Source organism: Heterocephalus glaber, unplaced genomic scaffold (assembly GCF_053883595.1).
Source record: "Heterocephalus glaber isolate CG9 unplaced genomic scaffold, H.glaber_assembly_v1.0 deba00001538, whole genome shotgun sequence".
Lineage (NCBI taxonomy): Eukaryota > Metazoa > Chordata > Mammalia > Rodentia > Bathyergidae > Heterocephalus > Heterocephalus glaber.
In genome coordinates this window covers 24,906,591-24,928,261 of record NW_028258333.1, presented here as the reverse complement: position 1 = coordinate 24,928,261, position 21,671 = coordinate 24,906,591, and the positions used below count along the sequence as shown (strand labels likewise).

Below are 21,671 nucleotides of genomic sequence, written 5' to 3'. Positions count from 1 at the left end.
TGACGTCAGATGCAGGTCCCTAACTCCTGCCCTGGGATGGGCTCCCACTCCTGGCCTGGATGCAAAAACTCTTTATCCCATTACTACTTCCTTGAACCACAAGCCAAGACACGTGCGGTTTTCCCAGGAGTTTTGTTTTGCACAGCTGATGCATTCCAGGCATTGCTGGGATGCATTCCGCTTCTCCTCTTTCCCTCCAGCCCCTGGGCTGAGCCATATATATAGCCAGCCTCCCAGTGTGCACTCCTCAAACTCTTGTCCTCTCTCCCAGAGCCTGCCCAGGACTGCGTTTGCCAGGACCACCAGCCACTCCTGATTCTGGCTCAGATGAGGACCTGCTACCCTGCTAAGATGGCTTTCCAGGTAAACATGGCTGAGATGTGCTTCCTTCACTGCAGGTTTTGATTCTGTTCCTTTAGATGTCTTTTACCTCTACAGTGGACCCTTGACTTACAAACTCAATTCATTCACAAGTGCTGGTTGTAACTTAAATTGGTCAATTGAAGGCTCAGGCTCCTCTACACAGCCTTCAAAGTCTCCTGCATTCAGGCAGATCTCAGTGTCCTTAGAGAGACATTGACCCAGGATTTCTCAACCTCACACAGGAAAGGATGTTGTAATGTTCCTTCCAGAACTCTTCAAGGGTTAAATCTGTATCTGAGACCATCTGAAGCACAAGCAGCCAGCATTTGGTCATAAGTCAAGACTTTGGTGGTAAGTTACAACTAAAATTCCAGTCATAACCCAAGTTCTTCGTATGTCAGGCCAGTCATAACTCAAAAGTCAAGTGTACTTTAACGTCAATTCTGAGGGCCTCTAGGGCTCTGACCTTGGCTCTTCACTCCAAACCTATAGGACATTATTTCTCACGTGGTTTACATATTCTGAGCCAAACTCTTTCTCTAGTCAGTCCTTGGCACCCTACAGAGATGCCTCTCCTTTTCTGTCACTCACTAAGCACACAGCTTTTGTTTGGAGACCCACAGTAGTAATGGATTGGGTCCCAGGAGAACCATAGTGTACAGTTGTTCAGTCTACACATTGCACAAAGACATTTGAGGAAGGAGGCTGTGCTGTGGATACCTGGAGAAAGGCACACTGTTTTTTTATATGAGAAATATTCATGTAAACACATATAATTAAGTTAGATAACCAGCTGAACTAGAATAATGTGTTTCATTATCATGTCACTATGTGAAAGTGAAAATTCTTAGCATCTGAAAATATTTGGTGGAAAACAGTTCCTTTTCATTTGTAATGAATCAACTTTAGTTTTTAGAGCTGTTTAAGATTTACAAAACAACTGAGCAGAAATCAGAGTTCTATATAACCTTGCCTACCCCACTTCCACCCCACTCTCAGAGTTCGATGCTATTTACACATTGCATTAGTGTGATGCTTTTGCTGCAACTGATGAGTAAATATTGATAGTTTACAAGAACTAAAGTCCATAGTGCACTCCAGGGTTCTCTCTGGGTTATACATTCTATGAATTTTGACAAATGTATGATGACATGTATGTACCATACAGAAAGAGTTCTCTTGCCCTAAAAAATACCCTGTGTTGCACCTAATCAAAACTTCCTCTATCCTTCCCCTTCCACAGGCCCTGGCAACAACTAATCTTATTACTTTCTCCTTTGCTTTGAGAAAGGTATACTTTTTGTCTGCAGAAGGGAATATCCACCAGCCAAAATCACAGATACTTCTGCCAGAAGGGCACCACTTTTAAAACTGAACAAAGATCTTACAGCAGCTAGCTAATGCCTTGAGTCCAAGATCTAGTCCAATCACGATCATAAGGTCTTCCCCTGAAACATTTCAATATATCCCATCTCCCTGTTTCCCTTTATCTAGTCCATTTTTTTCTTGGTAAACATTTCCACCCAATTCTGTTTGGGCCACTATAACAAAAATTCTATTGACCAGGTGGATTAAACTATGAACATTTATTTCTCACAGTTCTAGAGGTTGGAAAGTCCAAGGTCAAGGTACCAGGTCGACTCAGGATCAGATAAAGGCTACTTCCTGGTTCCTAGACTGTCTTATCCCTGTGTCAGCTCATGGGAAAATGGAGAGAGCTCTATGGGGCATTGCTCATGAGGGTACTAATCCCATTCATGAAGGTACCCCTCCTGCCTCAATCACATCCAAAGGCCCTACCTCCTAACACTATCACCTAGAAGGTTAGGATCTCGGCATATGATCTGAGAAGACCCAAACATCTAATCCACAGCAATCACCTTATGCCCCCCTCCCATCTATCAACCCAACCATCTCCTCTTTCCGTGCTGCTGCTGCTATCGCTGTCCAAAAGAACTTTCTGCAATGTCACAAATGTTCCACATCTGTGCAGTCCCCTGCAGCAGCCACTGGCTGAAAGTGGCTCATAGTACAGAGGAACTGAATTTTTAAATCCTATTTCACTTTAGTAATTTAAATTTAAATGCCCCCATGTGGCAAAATGACTATCATATTGGACAACACAAGTTTAAGGTTTTACCCCTGCTATTTTTCCCATTGCGGTAGAATTCATAAGCTCCTCCTACCTTCAAGCTTGACATTCTCCCTTCTCTGTGAGTCTTCTCTGACTATGCAGAATGAGATGATTCCTCCTGACCCTTCTGGAACAACTGGCTCTCAAGTTACTCATATTTTATTATCATCAAATATGCACATGTGTAGTTCTTTCTTATATGTTAACATGTCTTGTAAAATTTCTTTAATTTATGAAACTATTTTAGTGTTGCTTGTCTGTACCTTTTTAGCTTTCCTTCTATTGAAAACTGCGCAAAACTCTTCAAACTCTGTGCCCTGAGGAAACAGAGCAAAGTTTTGTAACTAATGCTTCATCTGGTGATAATTGAAAGTGATGGCTGGGGGGCTAATTCATGCCATTTGAGATGCCAGGGCACCATATCCAAGGTATAAAAAATGGGAGAAGAAACAATAACATCAAAAGAAATTGAAAGTTTACATCTAAGATTCAGCAAGGAATAGAGGTAAGGAGTCACAAATTGTAGCTCTTAGATGGCTGGAGTTATTTCTAAGCACATCTGTCCCACCAACAAACTAATAACATTGGCCCTATCACTTAATCTCTCACAGACTCAGCTTCTCTTTTATAGAATTCAGGGTTTTGACCATATACACAAATTTGAGGTGTTTTCAGATTGCATTTCTTCTTAGGTCAAGCATATTCTTAGAAATAACTAGGAAAGTTGAAATGAAATTTGGCCACAGATAATATTTCACATAATTCCACCCATGTGCAATATCCCCTTCCCCCACCTAGCAATATTTGTAATGAACACACCAACTTTCCAGAGAATAAGTCCAAAACAATATTTTAAGAAGAAGCAACACTCAGTTTAGAGTGAGTCATTGCTCCTGACTCTGGTGGCTACACTGACCACAGAAGTTTGTGAATAGTCTATAGGGTTCCTCAAAACATCTGCACAAACCTTTTATTTCCAGTGCTTTGAACAGAAATAAACATAGTTGGTAAGGCCAAACTCTACATTCCACAAGCAGATGAAAAACTAAAGCATAATTCTGAGTCCCAGCCTCAGTGTGGGCTCCCTCGCCAGCCTTCTCTGCCCAGCATGCCCATTTGAGTGGCCAGTTAAATGCCTGGTTCTGTTGCATAAGCAGTAGGACATCTTTGTACATACATTAAAAAAGCACGAGCTGAGCTAAAGTAAAATTAGTATTCTGGAACTTTTAATGTGCACATAATTGCCACTTAGTCTTCCAAGCTAAATGATTTGCTAATGACAACTAAAATATGACTTACCTCAGAGTGAAATAATGGATTCACAATTAAGGAGAGTCTGAGCCAATTGTCCTCAGTCAACTGCCTAAACAGTTTTCCTCTAGTCCAAGTTTCCAACCTAGAAGATTTAGCTCAGGGCTTTTTTCTCTTTCTAGGGACTCCATTACTAAGTGATAAGGCTTCTTCCTGCCTGAGGACAAAATAGAGAAGGACATACACACACACACACACACACACACACACACACACACTTTCTTTTCTTTGCCTTCTGACTCCTTGATATTCATACTTTAATTTGAGAAATAAATTTTAATAATGCTATAATTTCCATTTCAGTGTTTCCCATGTGCTGTTCTTTAATGGAATAAGGTTATCAAGTCTTATACTTAACCCTTGTCTTCTTTTTTTGGATTTAATTACACAAGATTTGGATTTTATAGCATTTTCAGGAATAGGTTTTTGCCTGTTTAAATTGAGTAATTTATCATTTATTTGAGAACTGTTGTAAAATTGCATTATTTTTAATAAGTAATACTTGGACCAATTCAGTTCTTTTTGTTACAGAATATTACACTGTAATATTCATAGCTCTTTAAAGTATAATGCTATGATTACTATTGCTTGTTTAAACATGATCTAACAAGATTAATAGTTAACTTGTAAAAAATGAGAGGAATGATTACATTATACTTAAATAAGGCAATTTCCTAAAGAATATAATTTCAACAATGAGGTCAGTATCATTGAGCTCCTTAATGTTAAAAGATCGTAAATATTAAGAAATATATGCATTCTTTGATCCATTCTAGTCTGCTAGGTAGAATGTATATATTACTAACTACAGACAGATGATTTGGAAAACAGTGAAGAGTTCAGAACATTTCCTAGTTTTCTAGATTAAGCCTAGTTCTAAAGAGAACGTTTAGTACAAGTTCATATCTGAATATGACATTTACCCCATGGGGAAAGCCACTCCTTTCAGAAGATCAAAAGGACAAGATCTGGAATATTCTTGATTAATCCATTGAGATCAAAGACTTTTTTAAGAAGATCTTCAAAAATCCAGCAAATATGGTTTCTGGATTTTGTGAGTGTTTTATTCTTTCTTTATTTTAGCCAAACTGAATATTCTAGTAACAATTCTAATGGGATATAGCATTTAAAATTAAATAAAATAATAACTTCAGTTTGATTAGAACTGAAAAATTTGTTTCTCCTATCTGTAGCATTGGCTTTTGTAGGCCTTTGTACCAAGAAGATGGGTTAAGAATATTAAAAGCCTTAGGAATGCTATCCAGCATCCAGCGTTCTTTATATTAAAGCCATTTCCTGTAAGCCCCTCACTTCTCTTTCTCTTTCTCCCCTGTCTTCTTCCTAGGAGGAGTACTGATCAGAAAGAACTGCATAGCTGTGTGGCCAAGAGTTTGGCTTCCCAGAGGACAGACTCTGGCCTACCAGGCTAGAACTTTCTGTGAGACCTTGTGCTAATGGTTTAACTTACAGAACCTCAGTCTACTCACCTGTAGCTGGGTGCCCGCCTACATGTTAGCATTGTCAGCATTAAGTTGACCAATGAGGATTTTGCCAGCAGAAGAATGGCTTCTCTAGTCGCCTTAATTTTTGTTTTGACAAAACTTTGCTATCGTTCAAAATGGGCCTCGAGACCTGTATAAATGGATGCGGTCAGAAACAGATTCCCAATTCTAAGTGGCCAATGAAAAGGAATAAAAGGTAAGGCCTAGCTCTAGGCCAGACCTTTGGAAACCTTACCCCTAACTCGGATATGTCCTAACTGGACTGTCCTTCGATGGATTTGATAGTATTTATGTACCTGACTGAGACAAAACTACTAAAATTGGAAGATGGGAGAGATTTGTGGGTTAAGAAATTTGAGCTTTAAGCGTCTTCAGCCAAAGTTACTTAATTTCTTTAAATCTGAGTTTGAATCTGATCATTCTCGCTAATTCATCCCTGCCCACATAGTCATCCACACCACTATCTGTAGATGCCCTTGCATTGTATTTAGGATAATGTCCCAACCACAGCCCTCCGGATCTGCCAGCTGCCTGTCTCACTAGTCTTATCTCTCACACGTTCTCTTAGCTCCAAAAATAGTGGCCTCATTTTCAGTCTGTCAGAATTGCTACTTGACATATTTTTGTTCCTGGGTTGTCCAACAGCATCTTTTTTTTTTTTTTTTTTTTGGTATCGATGATCAAACTTGGGACCTTGTCCTTGTGAGGCAAGCAGCAGAACCACTGAGTTAAATCCCTGGCCCCTCCAACAGCAACTTAATCATCTGTCTGCAATGATTTTCACTCCTAACATCAGTACCACCACCCCCTTTGCCTTCATAAACCTTAATAACAAGGCTTACCTTAGTTGCCTTCTTTTTTCGTACCCATTGCTTCACAATGCCTCTTCCCTCAGCAGACTCTGAGATGTCACCATCTGTGCAGAGCTTAGTGCTCAAGTGAAGTGGGGATATGAGATTTATCTTTTTCACAGCTACATCCCAGAATCTAGCCCCTGGCTCCTCCTAAAACACACTAATGGTTGAGTGAAACCCTCCCTATCTACCTCTGTAGACTGATAAAAAATGGAGATGATGTCTGTACAGTGCTTAACATAATTCTTGGCCATGGCAAATGTCTTAGTGTTGGCTGTTGTTAATGATGCAAATATTTAAGTGATAAATTTGTTTCATTTCTAAATTCTTTGGTGGGCACATCTCTAAATGGGAGAGTAAAAAGAAGATAAATAATCTGGTATTTGGTATCCATTCTTCTCAATACCATTAAAGTTTTAAAGCAGAATGAGATGAAATAATGTCCCAAGCCTACAATTGAAGCCAGGACTTTGATCTGTTGGATCCAGTATAATTGTATGTTTCCAGAACCCTGGAGTCTGGCTGTGTACCAGGTGCAGGCATCCATAACCCAATCCATCAATCAGATGTCACAAATTTAGAAGACTTTTTTCTCTTTAAATAGAAATATGAGCTATGCCTATGGGAATCTACATGTTAGCACTTGGAAAATGACTACAGTGAATATCACATAAAAACACAATTTACAAAAGATAATTATGGAGTCCACATGAAACTCTTACATATGAATCTTCTCCCTGAATAATCAAAGATAAGTACCTTACTTACAGCTGTAATCTAAAATAGGATTTTCATAGTAGAAACTAGGTTACACCAACATTGGTGCATTATACTGTTTTAAATAAATGTATAATTTATTTTCAACTTATCAGGTCTCTTACATTATAAACTTTACTGGAAATCTAACACAGGCAGGATAGTAATGATTCTTAGTGTTGGAAGAACTTTCATATGTTAGAAGAAAGAAGGTGGTAGGCCATGTGTCAGGGTGATATTTTAAATTCTATTTTTAAAGGCTGGCCCAAAACTGTGTGAGAAGGGAGCAATGGGGGACATTTGAGAAAGGGAATGAAAACTGGAATACTTTCTACAAAACTGGAATACATTCTCCAAAGTATTATTCCTTTACTCTTAGTATCCCAAGACTCTGGCTTCTTCTACCAGTAGATTTGGTGTATCAGTGAGGGATGCATTTGGCTACAAGTAACAGAAAACTCCAAAAGCAATGTCTTCAACAAATAGGAGATTGTTTTTTACATATTACAGAACACCGTAGTTAGATGGGTGCTGGCATTGTTCACAGATCATGATGCCACGGCAGATCCTGGTTCTTCTATCTTTCTCATGGGCCCTCAAGAGTGCCTTTTAGTCCAAGATGTTGGCTTCTAGTTAGGGCATCACTTCTGCTTTCAAAGCTCAAGGAAAGAGAGGAATCCATCTCCTTTTAACAGAAAATCAAAAGCTTGTACCAGTACCCTCAGGTAAATATCTACTTATTTCACAGGGAATAACTAGCAGTGATAAGCACTTGAGTTAGTGCTTTTATATTATCCTAGTTGCAGATGAGAAGCAGGGCAGGGGAGGGGGTGGGTGGGTGTTGCTGACCTGGAAGAATTAATCATGCTCTCTTGTTAAGCAGTAGATGAATAAAAGATTTGACAAGCCATTTCTGGCAGCTCCCAAATCCGTAATTGTTTAGCTAGCGAAAGAACTCATTGATAATATGTTGCCACTCCCGTACATTTGAAAAATCATTGATATTTTGAATAAGATAGCCATTTTAGGCCAGCTAGATGCATTTCTAACAGAAAGAAGATAAGAGACTGGGTGACCCCTGCCAGTGGTTCACCTGGATGCCCACATGTCCCTGTACTTTATAACTATTCAGGCCTTCCTTGTGTCCAGGTTGGCATGTAGACTTTTTGCCAAGTAAAAAGCAATCTGAAAATCTTCACTCTCTCCCACTTACAGAAGCCACCAGAGCATTTCTTCCTCTGCCCCTAATGGGAAACACATGGGGATCATTGAACTTTGGGAGCCCTTCTATGCTCAAATTATGTTTCTAAAGCAAGGGCTATGATAAAGTAACCTCTAAACATGACTCTGGCAAAAGTCAGTAGTGTTGCTTATTCTGGCCATATTTCTCATGCAATCCAGGGCTCTGGGAAGATTTGCTTTAATTACAACCTCTTCTTCCTCTTCTTTCTCTGACACTAATGATCTCTTACATAATGTGTAGTACACTCACCAAAACTGAAATTTTTCTTCTTGAGCTAATTAAATGGATGCAATTTGCACTTGGCTTGTTTTCTTTTAGAAGATCTGGTTAAATTAGCATGTGGAATTGTTTTTCTAAAGCATGTATCACTTAAACTAGCTTTCTTTAATTTAGGGATCTGAGTGAAGCTTTCACTTTTCTGTGACAGTGATAACAAAAAGATTTATGATAGTTTCTAATTTTTTTAGCTATATAATACCCTATGAAGAACATTTCTTTTCAAAGCATCTTCTTTTATAAAGATAAATTTTGTTGTGTATATTTGATGTTTGCAATATGATGTTATGAGATACATATAGATGGTAAAATGGTTACTACAGTAAAGCAAATTAACATTATCACGTAGTTACTTGTTTGGGCCTCAGAGAAGAGCGTATCTACTTATTTAACAAAAATCCCTAGTACAGTATAACTTTATTAACTTTAGTCATGTTAACACATGTTGTACATTAGGTCTCAAGACTTGTTCGTCCTACATATCTGCTGTGTTGCATCCTTTGGCCTACATTTCCCCAGTTTTCCACCCCTTCTCACCCCCTCCTCTAGTAACTATTATTTTATTCTCTATCTCTATATGTGTTGTTATGGCTTGTGTCTAGATGTCCCCACAAAGCCTCATGCAGTCATAGGTGGGACATTTTTTGAGGTGACTGAATCTAGAGTGTGTGATTAATTCTTGGAGCAATGCTAGGCTCAAGGGCACTAAGATTAAGGTTGTGAGTGCTACACACCATAAGTAGTCTGGATAAGATATAAGGGATAGAAAGAGCTGTGGTTGTCCCTTGTTGTTTTTGCTGTGTTCCACCTCCATGAACTGTTGCCCCTCTGCCATGTGTCATCCTCCCTTGGACCCACCCAATTATGAACTGAAACCTCCACAAACTGTGAGCTAAATCAACCTTTCTACCTTTAACTTTGATGTCAGGTATTTTATTTCAGCAACAAGAGAAAAGTAACTAAGACATGTGTTTAACCTTTTTTCCAGATTCCACATATAAGTGAGATTATGTAATATTTTTCTTTCTGGTCTGGCCTTAGCATAATGGTTTGCAAATCCATCCATGTATGATAAAGGGCAGGATCTCCTTTTTTAAGGCTGAATAATACATTATATTATACACATTTTCTTTATCCATGTGTCTATTGATGAACAGTTAGATTGTTCCCATTTCTTGGCTATTATGAATAATACTGCAATGAACGTGGGAATGTAGATCTCCTTACAAAGTGGTGATCTCTGTTTCTTTAGGTGTATATACTCAGAAAAAGGGTTGCTGAGTTAGGTAGTGGTTATATTTTTAAATTTCTTTAGGGGCCTTCATAATGTTTACCAGAATGACTGCACCAATCTACACTCCCACCAAATGTATAGGGCTCCTTTTTCTTCAGATCCTTGGTAACATTTGTTATTTCTTGATCTTTTGATAACAGCCATCTTAATGGGTTGTGGGGTAGTATCTTACGGAGCTACTGCTTTAATGTGCATTTCCCTGATGACTAGTGATGGTGAGTGCCTTTTCCCATCCTGGCTGCCCATTGATAAGTATTCTTTGGAGAAATGTTGGCTTAGGTCTTTCATATATTTATTAACTGAATTAGTTTTCTGCTCTTGAGTTGTAAGAGTTCTTTGTAAATTTTGGATATTGACCCTTTATCACATATGTAATATGAAAATGGTTTTTCCTAGTCCTCAGTTTGTCTTTTAATTTTATTTTTTTCTTTTGTTGTCCCCAAGATTTTCAGTTTAATGTAATCCCATTTATTTATTTTTGCCTTTGTAGCTTGAGCTTTTGGTTAAACGTTTTTCCCAAAAAATATTCAAATGAGTCCTCATGAGAATTGGTTAATTTCCAAAAAGCTTTGCATGAAACATAATTAACAAAAATTAACATTTTAGTTAATGCTAAAAAGACTCCATTATTTATGAATCATGAAAATATTAGCATACATTAGAAAACCAGATCATATTATTGACCACAAAATGCATAAATCTTTAATTTTTGCCTGCAGTCCAATAGCATCTCAATGTAACAGGTATTAACTGAGCACCTTACTTATGTGCCAGACAGTCTGCTCTGAGCATAGAGAAGAAATAGACACTGAAGAGCCTGATCTCAAAGGACTCATTAAGAGGAAGCAGACATATAAACAGATAAGCATTGATCCTCCACTTACAATAGGATGAAGTCCTGAAAAAATGAACTTAATATGTTTGTCAAACATCAGAGCTTAGCTGTGGAGAGTATCGGCTTACCTTTGTGATTGTGTGGCTCAGTAGGAGCTGCCACTTTGCTGCATCCTCTGAGTTCATACTGCATATCACTAGCCCAAGAAAAGGCCAAAATTCCAAACTGGAAGTATAATATCTTCTGAATGCTTACCACTTTGTACCATCATAAAGTTGAAATATCATTAGTCAAGACATCATAAGTCTAGGACTGTGTATATTAACAATGGGATGTGAGCAAACAGGCATGAGACAAAAACATTGTGAAACTGGGCTCAGCCCTGTTGAAGGATGGTGAAACAGAAGATGGGAGAGAGTTTAGAAGGAAAGTGATGCCCCATAGTGGGACTGAGAAAGGAATGAGGAGGGGCATTCTTGGCAGAGGGAAATCAAGTAAAGGGTGGACTAAAGTGCAATTAAGATGTAACAAACAGTTGAACTAAGTGCTGGAGAAACCCGGGTGTGGGATGAATTTGCAATACATTGGAAGTAAAACTGAACACCCCAAGATTTGATTTAGTATCTTCCAAAAAGGTCTCCAAAGATGAGACTTCACTTATGGTTCAAAAAAATCCAGCTGTTTTTGCCTTCTTCATAGATCACCTGATTTGAAGCAAAGTTTCAACAGACACTAAATGGACATAATCTGTTTGCACTTGAATATTGTATACACTTAGAGCCTATGGCTGTATGCACAAACAATCTTTTCAAGGTATTTGCTCTTGGTACATAGCAACAGGCTGAGGGCAAAATAAAAAAAAAATGACATAAGTATTTGGTATTCATGGAGAAGAAAACTAACCAGCTTTTTCATTAGCCTTTGTATCTCCTCTCTTCCTAAATGGAGGAGTTACTTGGTCACCTACCACTGCTTATGCAGAAAAGCCTTCCCAATTCTGCCTGAGAATGGCCAAGCAGCAAATTGCCTTATTCATTCATCCTGTCAACATGTTCTGAGATGCCTGGAACCAGGGAGATAGAAATCAAGAAATGATCCTTACCCACAAGGGAGATGTAAACAGATACTCTTAGTAGAGTGTGATAAGCACTTTATTAGAAATAAGGCCAGAGTTTTGAAAGAATGCAGAGAAATGAGCTAACTCTATCTGGTGGCCAAAGTAAAACCTTACAATAGAGGTGATAATGAAGCTTTGCAGACTTTCAAAGCAGGGAGAAAGAGGGACATGTGGTAGCACTTCAAATGCAAGAAACTATGAAAGATTATATTATTGTTGTTGATTCTTCCTTCTACCTCTGTGTGATAGGTTTATATTTCTATGATCCAATTAAGGTAAGATTTGGTAGTGTAAATTCCTTAGGCCAAAATAAAATGTTGGTAGAAATGTTTTCTGCTACTTCTAAGCAAAACCTTTCAGATCCATGTGTTAGCTTTTCTGTTACTATTTCAGGTTTCAGAGGTTTCTGTTCATAGTTGCCTGGCTCCATAGCTGTCCAGGTGGTAGCAAGGCAGAAAGAACATTGTGGGAAGGAGTACATGGTAGAACAAAGCTGCTCACCTCATGGCCATTGAGAGGGATAGAGAGACAGAAAGAGAAAGAAGGAAGAAGAAAGGGAGGGAGAGATGGAAAGAAAGAGAGAGAAAGGCCTGCGGCACCATATACCTTTCTGGGGCCATGTTCCCAGGGACCTACTTCCTCCAACTAGGCCCCACCACCTGAAGTTTCCACCACCTTCCAATGGCCCATTAATCTCATGATCCAATCATTGCCAAAAGCTCTAAATCTAAATATTGCTACGATCTATCACAACAATCCAATCTGATCTTTTTTGCTGCTATGTGAGAAAACAGTTTCCAGGAAGAGGTTGCTCTGATTTTTTTCCAGAATAAAGACTCTTGGAGTAGAGCTGAGGCTGACCTGCATCTAACCTTTAATACAAGCAAGGGATAAACTTATGATGTTGAAACCACTGAGACATGGGGACAGTTGTTACAGCAGCATACCTTAGACAAGCTGACTAACATACATAATAAATGCAAAGTTAAAAAAAGACAAAATGTTTAATGGCAAGAACTTCAGCGTTTAGAGAATAGATAGTTAGAAATAAGCCAGAAAAGTATCTTGGGGACAGATTTTTGAAGGGTCTTAAATGTCCTACTAAAAATGTTGAACTTTAATCTTTAACTACAGTTTGTCTCTTTGAAAAATGATCCTAAGAGGAGTAGAAAGAAACCAGTACCAGGAAAATCAGCTGATAGTTATATCATTAACAACTACCACTTATTGTGCACATACTCTATACTAACTATTAGTAACTATACTAGTTACTTGGTAACTAAAATAATCCTCCAAATAATCCTATGTGGTAGATATGGGAATGCTTGCTTTTTTCACTGTGCCACACCATAAATGGTGATAGAGTCAGAACTCCATCCCAAGCAGTCTGGGTGCTGAATCCACCCTATCACCACTATGGTACATAGCAGCATCTGAGCAAAAGAGACATGTGAAGGGGGTATGAGCAAAGGGGGCATGAGTTGGAGATTAGGGGTAACAGAACTAGAGAGACCAGAGATAATGCCCCATTTTTAAACTTGAGATGCAGAACAGGTGATGGTACCATTAATGTAAATGAGGAATGCAAGAAAAGCAGTTTTGGAGAGGAAAATGAAGAGTTGAATTTGGAATACATTAAGTTTGAGACAAATGTGCAGCACCAGGTAGAGGTTACCTATTGGCTATCAGAATATAGTTCTGAGCCAGGTGTGGTCATCCATCCCTGTAATCTCAGCACTGGGAAGGCTGAGGCAGGATGATTGCTGTGAGTATGAGGCCAGCATGGGCCAGCCTGAACTACATAGTGAGACCCTGTCTCAAAAAACAAAAACAAAAACAAAACCAGAATATAGTCCCTAAGCTCAAGAGAAACATGGAGTGGAGACAGATCCATCTGGGGGAGAAGGGTAGAGAGTGGATTAATTCACCTTGGCATATATGGAGAGCAACTTGAGAAGAACATCGGGAACAGAAATTAGAGCAACTCCATCATCTAAGAAGTAGATCTGGAAGGAGGATCCTGGGAAATTTTAACTGAGAGTGATAAAAGAGAGGAAGGTGTCAGAGAATAGAGGATGGATTTTCAAGATAGTCATCCTCAATGACTTCAAACTGGAAGAATTGTGAGGTAACCACAGCCACCCCTGTGGTATGCTCCTGCCAGGATGACTGAGAAACAAGAACCCCCACTCATAGCTGCATGCGAAGTGTACATCATGAACATCTTGATGATCTCAGACTTGAGTGCTTATTTATAACTCCAGAACTGCTTATGAACTTTTAAAATAACAGGTTCCCATAAAATAGGGGGGAGGTGTTGCTTTAATTTGCAGGAATTGCATAATTCCAAACATGGTAATGAAAGAATTTGAAAGTAAAATCTCTGCTGGAAATCTCCATTACCTGGAAGAACCAGATTTTTAGATTCACTTCTTATGTGTTCTCCATTAACACTATTAAATTTCAACAGCCTATAACTAGTTAGAATAATAATAAAGATATTAGAATATAATAAATATATTTATTTAATAGAATTCCTGAAGTTTTTTACAAGAATTTTTTGCATATGAGTAACTCAAAATTATACAGAGTGTATTATGGAATATTCTATGGGGAATGTACCACATGCATGCTTTATACTAGAAGAAAATGTTATTGTGTTCATTATACAAATGAATTCCTTGGCTAGGGCATCTCAAATTGTTGTGGTATATTGATATGGTATTTGAAAAATGTTCCATGGGAACAAAGCTTGGAAACTTGAAGTTAAACAATCTAAACTTTTAAAATTTTTTTCTGACTCTGAGAGCCTTTATGTTGATTTACATAATATAGCTGTAGAGATAAGTATAGTATATAACAGGTACTAGGCTTATCTGACCATAGATTCCTTCTTTTATTTCTTCATAAACTCTTGACCTACTTTATTAAATGTCCTATGTGGTAGATTATATTTCTGTTCAAAATGCTTGCTGCTCCTCCCTCTTGTATTCTTTTCTATAAATGTTTTATCCTTTCTGCTCCACTGAACACAGGAGTGGTCATCCAACCTGTTTTGGCCAAGGTGGCTAGAGTTCATCTGTGTCACTTGTGAGCAGATCCTTCAAAAGACAGCTGTTATTCACCTATTATTTTCAGCCTCTGCTATAAGACCAACTATATCACAGGAAGTTTATTCAGATATCCAGTGCTCTGCCATGTCCTATGATGGAAATGTAAAAGCATAGAAAATAAATTGTCATTAATATTTTGAAGCACTTGCTATCACACATCACTTAGCCAAAGTTGACTAATATATACTTCCTCTAAATTACCAGCTCCTTTCTCATTTATGACACATACACACTTTCTGTGTCAGACTTCGAAATGATGAAATGTTCTCAGATTTTTATTTGAGTCAGAGCAGTAGTTCTTGAAGGTAAATGGAAGAGAAAAGAAAGAATATATATATATGAAACATAACTTGATGCTTAAACTCTTAAACTCTTAAATCTAGGAGTTACCTAAAATTTTGTCAAAAATGGGTATTCCCAGACTCAATTCCCAGAGACTCTGATGCAATGGACCTGAGGTGGGTCCAAGGAATCTAAATTAGAAACCAGTTGTTATCAACCAATAAATGCAAGTGACCCATCAGCCAAACATTAGGGGATGTTGTTCTAAAGCCACTCATTTGCTTAGCAGTCACATGATGACATGTATTTAAATAAGTACCATTTCAGTAGAAGGAGACAACATGGAAAGTTCTCTTTGAAAACACCATAGGCATGAATGAAATCAGTTTAGCTTATAGTCATGATATTTCAATGCAAAATATTTTATGTACAAAATAGTACTTTCATGTTTGAATGCCTTTCTTATTCAAAATCCTGGCTCTAAGGGATTCTTATCTCTTTAAAAAAAATAATAATCTGCTTTAAAAAGTTTAAGTTCTGCTACCAATGAAGAATAAGGATCATTTCAGCTACATGTTACAGAAACCTAATTCAAACTGATTTAAGCAAACCAAATGTATTGGTTACAAATCTAAACCATCCATGCTTTTTGAGAGAATGGAGTTTAGTTACTGGTTGACAGGGCCAGAGGAACTGGAAGTAAGAATTGCTTTTGGGAAGGTGTTGGGGATGAGGATGCTATCAGCAATCATGCAGAGCGAAGATAGTGTGCAGATTCTTATGGCAGAAAGACCAGGTAGTCAGGATACTACCTCTCCAGCTTGGGGCCAGGTAAAGGGTACTTGGCTACACATGCAAAAGTTGGCTTCAATATCTGTTTCTATCTCTTGCCTCAGCTTTCTTCCATGTTTGCCTCATTCTCAGCAAGCTCCTCCATGAGAAACAAGGTAGTGATCACCAATTTAGTAATCTCCAAACTCTATCTCCTTTGGATCCAGAGCAATCTTGACTGGCACTGAGGCCAGAGATGTCTACTTGAACAGGACTGGGCCATGTATCCATCCCTGGAGACAGATAATAGGTTACAATGACATGATTTACAAAAGTTCCCCAAAGCAGCACTGTTACCAGCAGAAATGGGGGCAGGGAGACTATGGTTTAGATGTACTTCCAAATGTTCATGTGTTGGAAACTTAATCTCCAAATTCATGTTAATGGTATTTTCAGGTGAGGCTTTTGGGAGGAAAGTTAAGATTAGACAAAGTCATGAAGATGATGTTTCCATGATGATATTAGTGGCTTATGAGAAATGGAAGAGAGAGCCATGCTAGCATGCTTGTTCTGTCTCGCCATGTGATACCCTCCAGCATATCATGAGGCCCCAGATGCCAAACAGATGCTGTCACTATGCTCTTGGAATTCACAGCCTCCAGAACTATGAGTTAAATAAACTTCTATTCTTTGTGAATTACCCAGTCTTGGGAGTTTTATTATAGTAACAGAAAATGAACTAAGTTAGGAAGAAACAGGGAAAAGTTTCAATATGGGGACAATATTGTGTCCCCATTACTGATCTGACAACACATCTCTCAGGATCACCAATCTGGCAGAGAAGGAAGCTCAAATGCCAGAACATTTTTCCCCAAGGGAGATTTTCTCTAAAATGAATGCAACCAAATTTTTTATTCCAAAATGTTTGAAACAGGAAAATAATCTCTATTCCTTGTGGGGGGAATAAAAGAGAGGAATTCCATATTATAGACTGAAGTTAGGTCTAACTGCAGTCATAGGAACCTATATTTTCTACTACAAGGTTGTTAATAAATGTTTTCACTAGATACTTTGAACCTACATACCTATTAACCTGGGTTTAAATTTGTAATTATTTGGCTTGTATGAAAGCCAGATTTTCTGCAGATGCATAAAGGTTAAGGAAAAAAATGCTGGCAACTTCTTGTCCCTGTAAGCCAATTACTAAAGGTCAGAATCAGTGCCATTTGTTTCAGTTCTCAAACAAAATATCACTGAGAAAAGTAGTTAAGTCTTTATTATGATTTCCATTGACTCTCATGACTATAAACCAATACGCTCCATATTAAGTCTCTTTACAGAAGAGTTTTTATTTTGTTGTGTCTTTCTATTCATAGTTCATATTTTCATTTATTTATCATCATGCAAAAATTTTGGGATAAGATAGTTCACAAGTAAAGTTGTTTCTCCATTGACCTATTCCTTCTACCCAAAGAAAACTTCCTCTGTTTTTGCAAAACCCTGGGAGAATCAGTATTTTGAAGTGGTATCGTAGAGGCATGACATCTTGCACACAACGAGTCTTCAACAAATGTTCATTAATTAATGGCTCGGCACAGGATCAATGTGTTTTACATCATGCTATAATTCACCAAAGCACCGTGGGATCACTCTTGAGACAACCCAGAGCTCTGCCAAGATCTAGATGCCAAGGACTGGGGAAATTCCAAAAATGAGATTTTGATGAAGTGGCTTCTTTTTAAACAATATTTTAAATTTTTAATTGACACATAGTCGTTATTTAGTACAGTATGATGTTTCAATACATGTATACACTGTATTCTATTTAAAATCAAATGATCTGAGCAAACATTTTTCAAAAGTAGATATATAAATGGTAAATAAGTGTATGAAAAATTGCTCAAACATCACTAATCATAGGGAAGTGCAAGTTAGAACCACAATGTGGTATCATCTTACCCCAGTGAGGATGGCTATAATAAAAAAAGAAAAAATAACACAGGTTAGCTAGGATGCAGGGGAAGGGTAACTCTTATGCACTGTGGGTGAAAATGTAAATTAATATACCCATTATGGAAAATAGTACAACTTTGTTTTTTAAATTAAAACATAATAGCTGCTTTTATTCGGTAATGCTCAAAATATAAAGTGGAGCATGACTGAAGTTTATTTAGGAAGAGAATCAAACTGCAGTTACTTGTGATGGAGAGCTTTGGCACTGGAATCTCAACATCTGACTGTCCAGAGAAAAAACTGTGATGCAAATAATCCTCATACAGCTTGTATGATCAAGCAGATCAAGTATTTCTACCCTTTCTCATTTCACATTTCATCTTCCGTAGGGTTGATATGGTAACAAGTGTGTTTATCAATTTCAGACCATTGTAGAAAACATAGACCCAGCCGGAAGCCAAGCTCCTAATTCTGCCAGCCTCCTGGCCATGTGGAGGTGATAAAGGGCTGCCACCCCACCCAGCATTCAGGAACTGAAATGGCCAAGGACGTGGAGGGCTTCTCTCTCCCTCCCTCTCCCTCTCTCCCCTTTCCTCCCCAGACCCAGTAACTTGTAGAAAAACTATTAGACAGGATGGGAGGAGAAGAGAGAGAAGAAAGTAAGTTGGCTGAACACCATAGCCAGATGTCCAGAAGCCAAATCATAATAGTAGTCTTTTTCACCTGATATCTTTGAATAACTTGACCTTTTCAGGAAATTCTTATAACTTCGAATATCTGTTTATGTCATCAGTGTCAATTTAAATCATTGATCCCACTAACAGCTTGATAAATGATCTTTAATTTTATCTCAGATAAATGTATCAGGTTCAATTAATGGTTTTGCTTATATGAGGAATTGGGATTGTGTCCACTTATCTATTTCTTGTTAAAAATTTAGTTTTCAAAGTGTTACCTTACTAAGTCTCACAAGTTTGTAATTTGGGTGTATCTGGATTTTCATTCAAATCTCTTCCCCCAGTAGGCACACAAGAGAATCCAAGGTAGAAATAATATATATTTTGGTTACTGGATCCTTTCTTATCGCAGGTAACTAACTACTGTATCCAGATAAGTCTCTACTGACATTGATGTGATGCCAAAGAAACTGTCTAATGTCACGTTAACACCTTAAAAATGATGACCAACCTGGCCTCAGAGCCCTCTTTCACTGGTGGCTCTGATGGCATGTTGACTCTTGGCATTTGCAGTTGTTTGCTTTTTGAACAGTGTCATGTTTCTATGGCTCCAAGTGCTGGCTCACATTACAGTCAAATGGAAGCAAGAAAATTCAAGCAAGGCTTTCATGGAAAGATATGCCTGCCACAATTTTAGGCTTCTTGGTAGATGAACAGAGAAAGGGGAGATACAATCTCTGTTGACTTTTTGAAGGTTTTCACAGAAGGCAGGTGTGGAGCTGATTGACTTTTCAAAGGTTTTGATAGAAGAAAGTTGTGAAGCTGAAGACATAGGCAGATCATGTTAGAACTGAAAACCAGGCTGGACTCCGCCTTTGTGGAAGTGGTAGAAGCAGGAGAGATGAAGATAGTGCACAGGTGTGTCTGTAGGGGTAAGGACAGGTAGCAGAGGGTCACAGAGCCTAGAAAGTTTGGGACAGGGAACTGCACTATGAAGATTAGATAAATATGTGAATGTCTTGGCAGATGGGCTCAGAGTGACCATGGAGGTTGTAGGAAGCAGTGAGGTAGTTGGATTCAAGAGTGTTAGTCAACCAAAGTTATGCCATCAGCTGGTATTAATGTAAAAACTCTAATTTGGGGGGGGGGTGCGTGGAGCTTACAGGGAGAGCCTAAGACAGAAGCAATACAGTGATTAAATCCTGAAGCAATTTAGCTGTAACAGTAGCTTCACTCACAGGAGAGAGGATAGGGGCATTTATACTCATTAATTTTCTCCTGCGTGCCTGCCAGACATTGAGCTGGACTACAGAATATAGTCATCTGTGTATTCAACAAGTCTTCATTGAGTACCTGTCATGTGACAGGCACTGTTCTAGGCACTGCAGAGATCAGGGAAGAAAACAAAATCACTGCTCCCTTGGATCTTACATTCTCACAGTGGAGGCAAATAAGCAAACTAAATAAATAAACCTTACCCTGAAGTAGAGGGTAATAAGAACTTTTTAAAAAGATTAAGCATGGAGAGATAGGAAGTGTACTGACCCAAAATTTTAAGGGGCATGCAGAAAGGGCTCACAAGAAGGTGGCATATGAGGGAGAACACCATGCAGATATCAGAAGGATGCTCATCAGAGGCAGAGGGGATAGCACAGGAATGGTGAGGAGCACATATTCCTAGTGTGTTCAGAGAGCAGCAAGGAGGCCAGAATGGCTCATCTGCACGAGTGAGCAGTGGGATAAGAGACGAGGGAAGAAGCAGGCTAGGGATGAAGTGAGGAACAGGAACGCACCTAAGCCCTTTTCGGGCACTGGTTAACAACAGAGGTCAGTTTGCTCCTCAGGAGACATTTGGCAATATCTGGAGACATTTTTGTTTGTCACACTTGGGGGCTACTGGTGCTTCTGGCATCTAGTGGGTAGAGGTCAGGGATGCTGCTAGGTCTCCTGAAATCCACAGGACAACTCCATTCTATCCAAGATTATCCAGCTCGAGATGTCAACAATGCTGAGGTTGAAAAGCTTGAATATGTGAGAACTGTGTTTCTTACCTGAGGAAAAATGAAAGGTATAGTCAGGTTTTAAATAAAGAAATCACCCAAGTTACTTTTTTAAACAGGACTGTTCTGGATGTTATGCTTATCATAGACTTCAAGGGAGCCAAGTGGAAGCAGAGAGCACAATTAGAAGAATATTGCAAATAATAAATAAGAGAAGATAGTGACTTAGAGCAGCAGAAGGGTCTTTGATGGTCATAACTTTAATATTGGTTTTACTACCTCTAAAGTAGAAATGAGGACTCAGGCTCAGAGAGGAATTTAACCAGGTACCGCAAACGATTAACCACAGCACTGGGATGTGCAACCAGGTGTGCAATTTCAGAGCTGTGCTCTCTCCATAGCTTTAGTATCCTTCCACCTCATCTTTCCCTGTCTATCAAAGTAAAACGCCTGTAACTCAGATGTAAAACTAGCCCAGAAAAATGAAAAGAATAAGCTTAGCCAGCTTCCTTTTCACACCTACCATTCCGAGTGTCTAAGCTAAACTGACTGGAGACTGGACCACCTCAGTGATCTGAATTTATCTTTTAAACATCTCCTAAAGACATTTAAAGGTTTCTGCACCTGGAACAAGTATAAGGCTATAGCTGGAGATCGCTAGATCCTGCTGAGAGTAAAGAAGATATGCAAGAGGCAGGGAGTGCAGAACATTTCCTGGGTCAATAGACTGGATAAATATGTTTATCAGCTTGTGTCCCAAACCACAGCACAGTAGGTGGGGCTATTCATGGACTGAGCAGTGGATCCCTGACACCCCATAGAAGGCAGGCCTGCAATCCTTATACTTGTCATCATTTAGACATTAAACAATACAGAGTGGCTCTTAATATGTATAGGAGCCACTCTCTGGGCAAAAAGTGGGTGGCTAGCACACTGGACAATGAAATTAGATTTCAAACTAATCTTTATAATTGAAGTAAAATGGGTTCTCTGTACCTGTGGGTTTCAGATCCATAAATTCAATGAATTGCTGAACCAAAATACTTGAAAAATTGTGTTTTTGCCAAAACATATACAGACTGTTTTCCTGGTCAGTATTCCCTAAATAATACAATATAATGACGACTTCCTTCCTTTACATTGTAATATGAATTACAAATAATCTAGAGATGATTTTAAGCATACTGAAA

General features: G+C 38.6%; 1 protein-coding gene across 1 annotated transcript in view; it reads left to right on the top strand.

The window, feature by feature from the left end:
* The first annotated feature begins 229 nt into the window (after nt 1–229).
* Lifr (LIF receptor subunit alpha) overlaps nt 230–21,671 on the top strand; it is a 110,074-nt gene continuing 88,632 nt past the window's right edge. The window contains exon 1 of the mRNA XM_004848594.3: nt 230–363. The gene's annotated coding sequence lies outside the window, so the exon portion shown is untranslated. The remainder of the gene's footprint in view (nt 364–21,671) is intronic.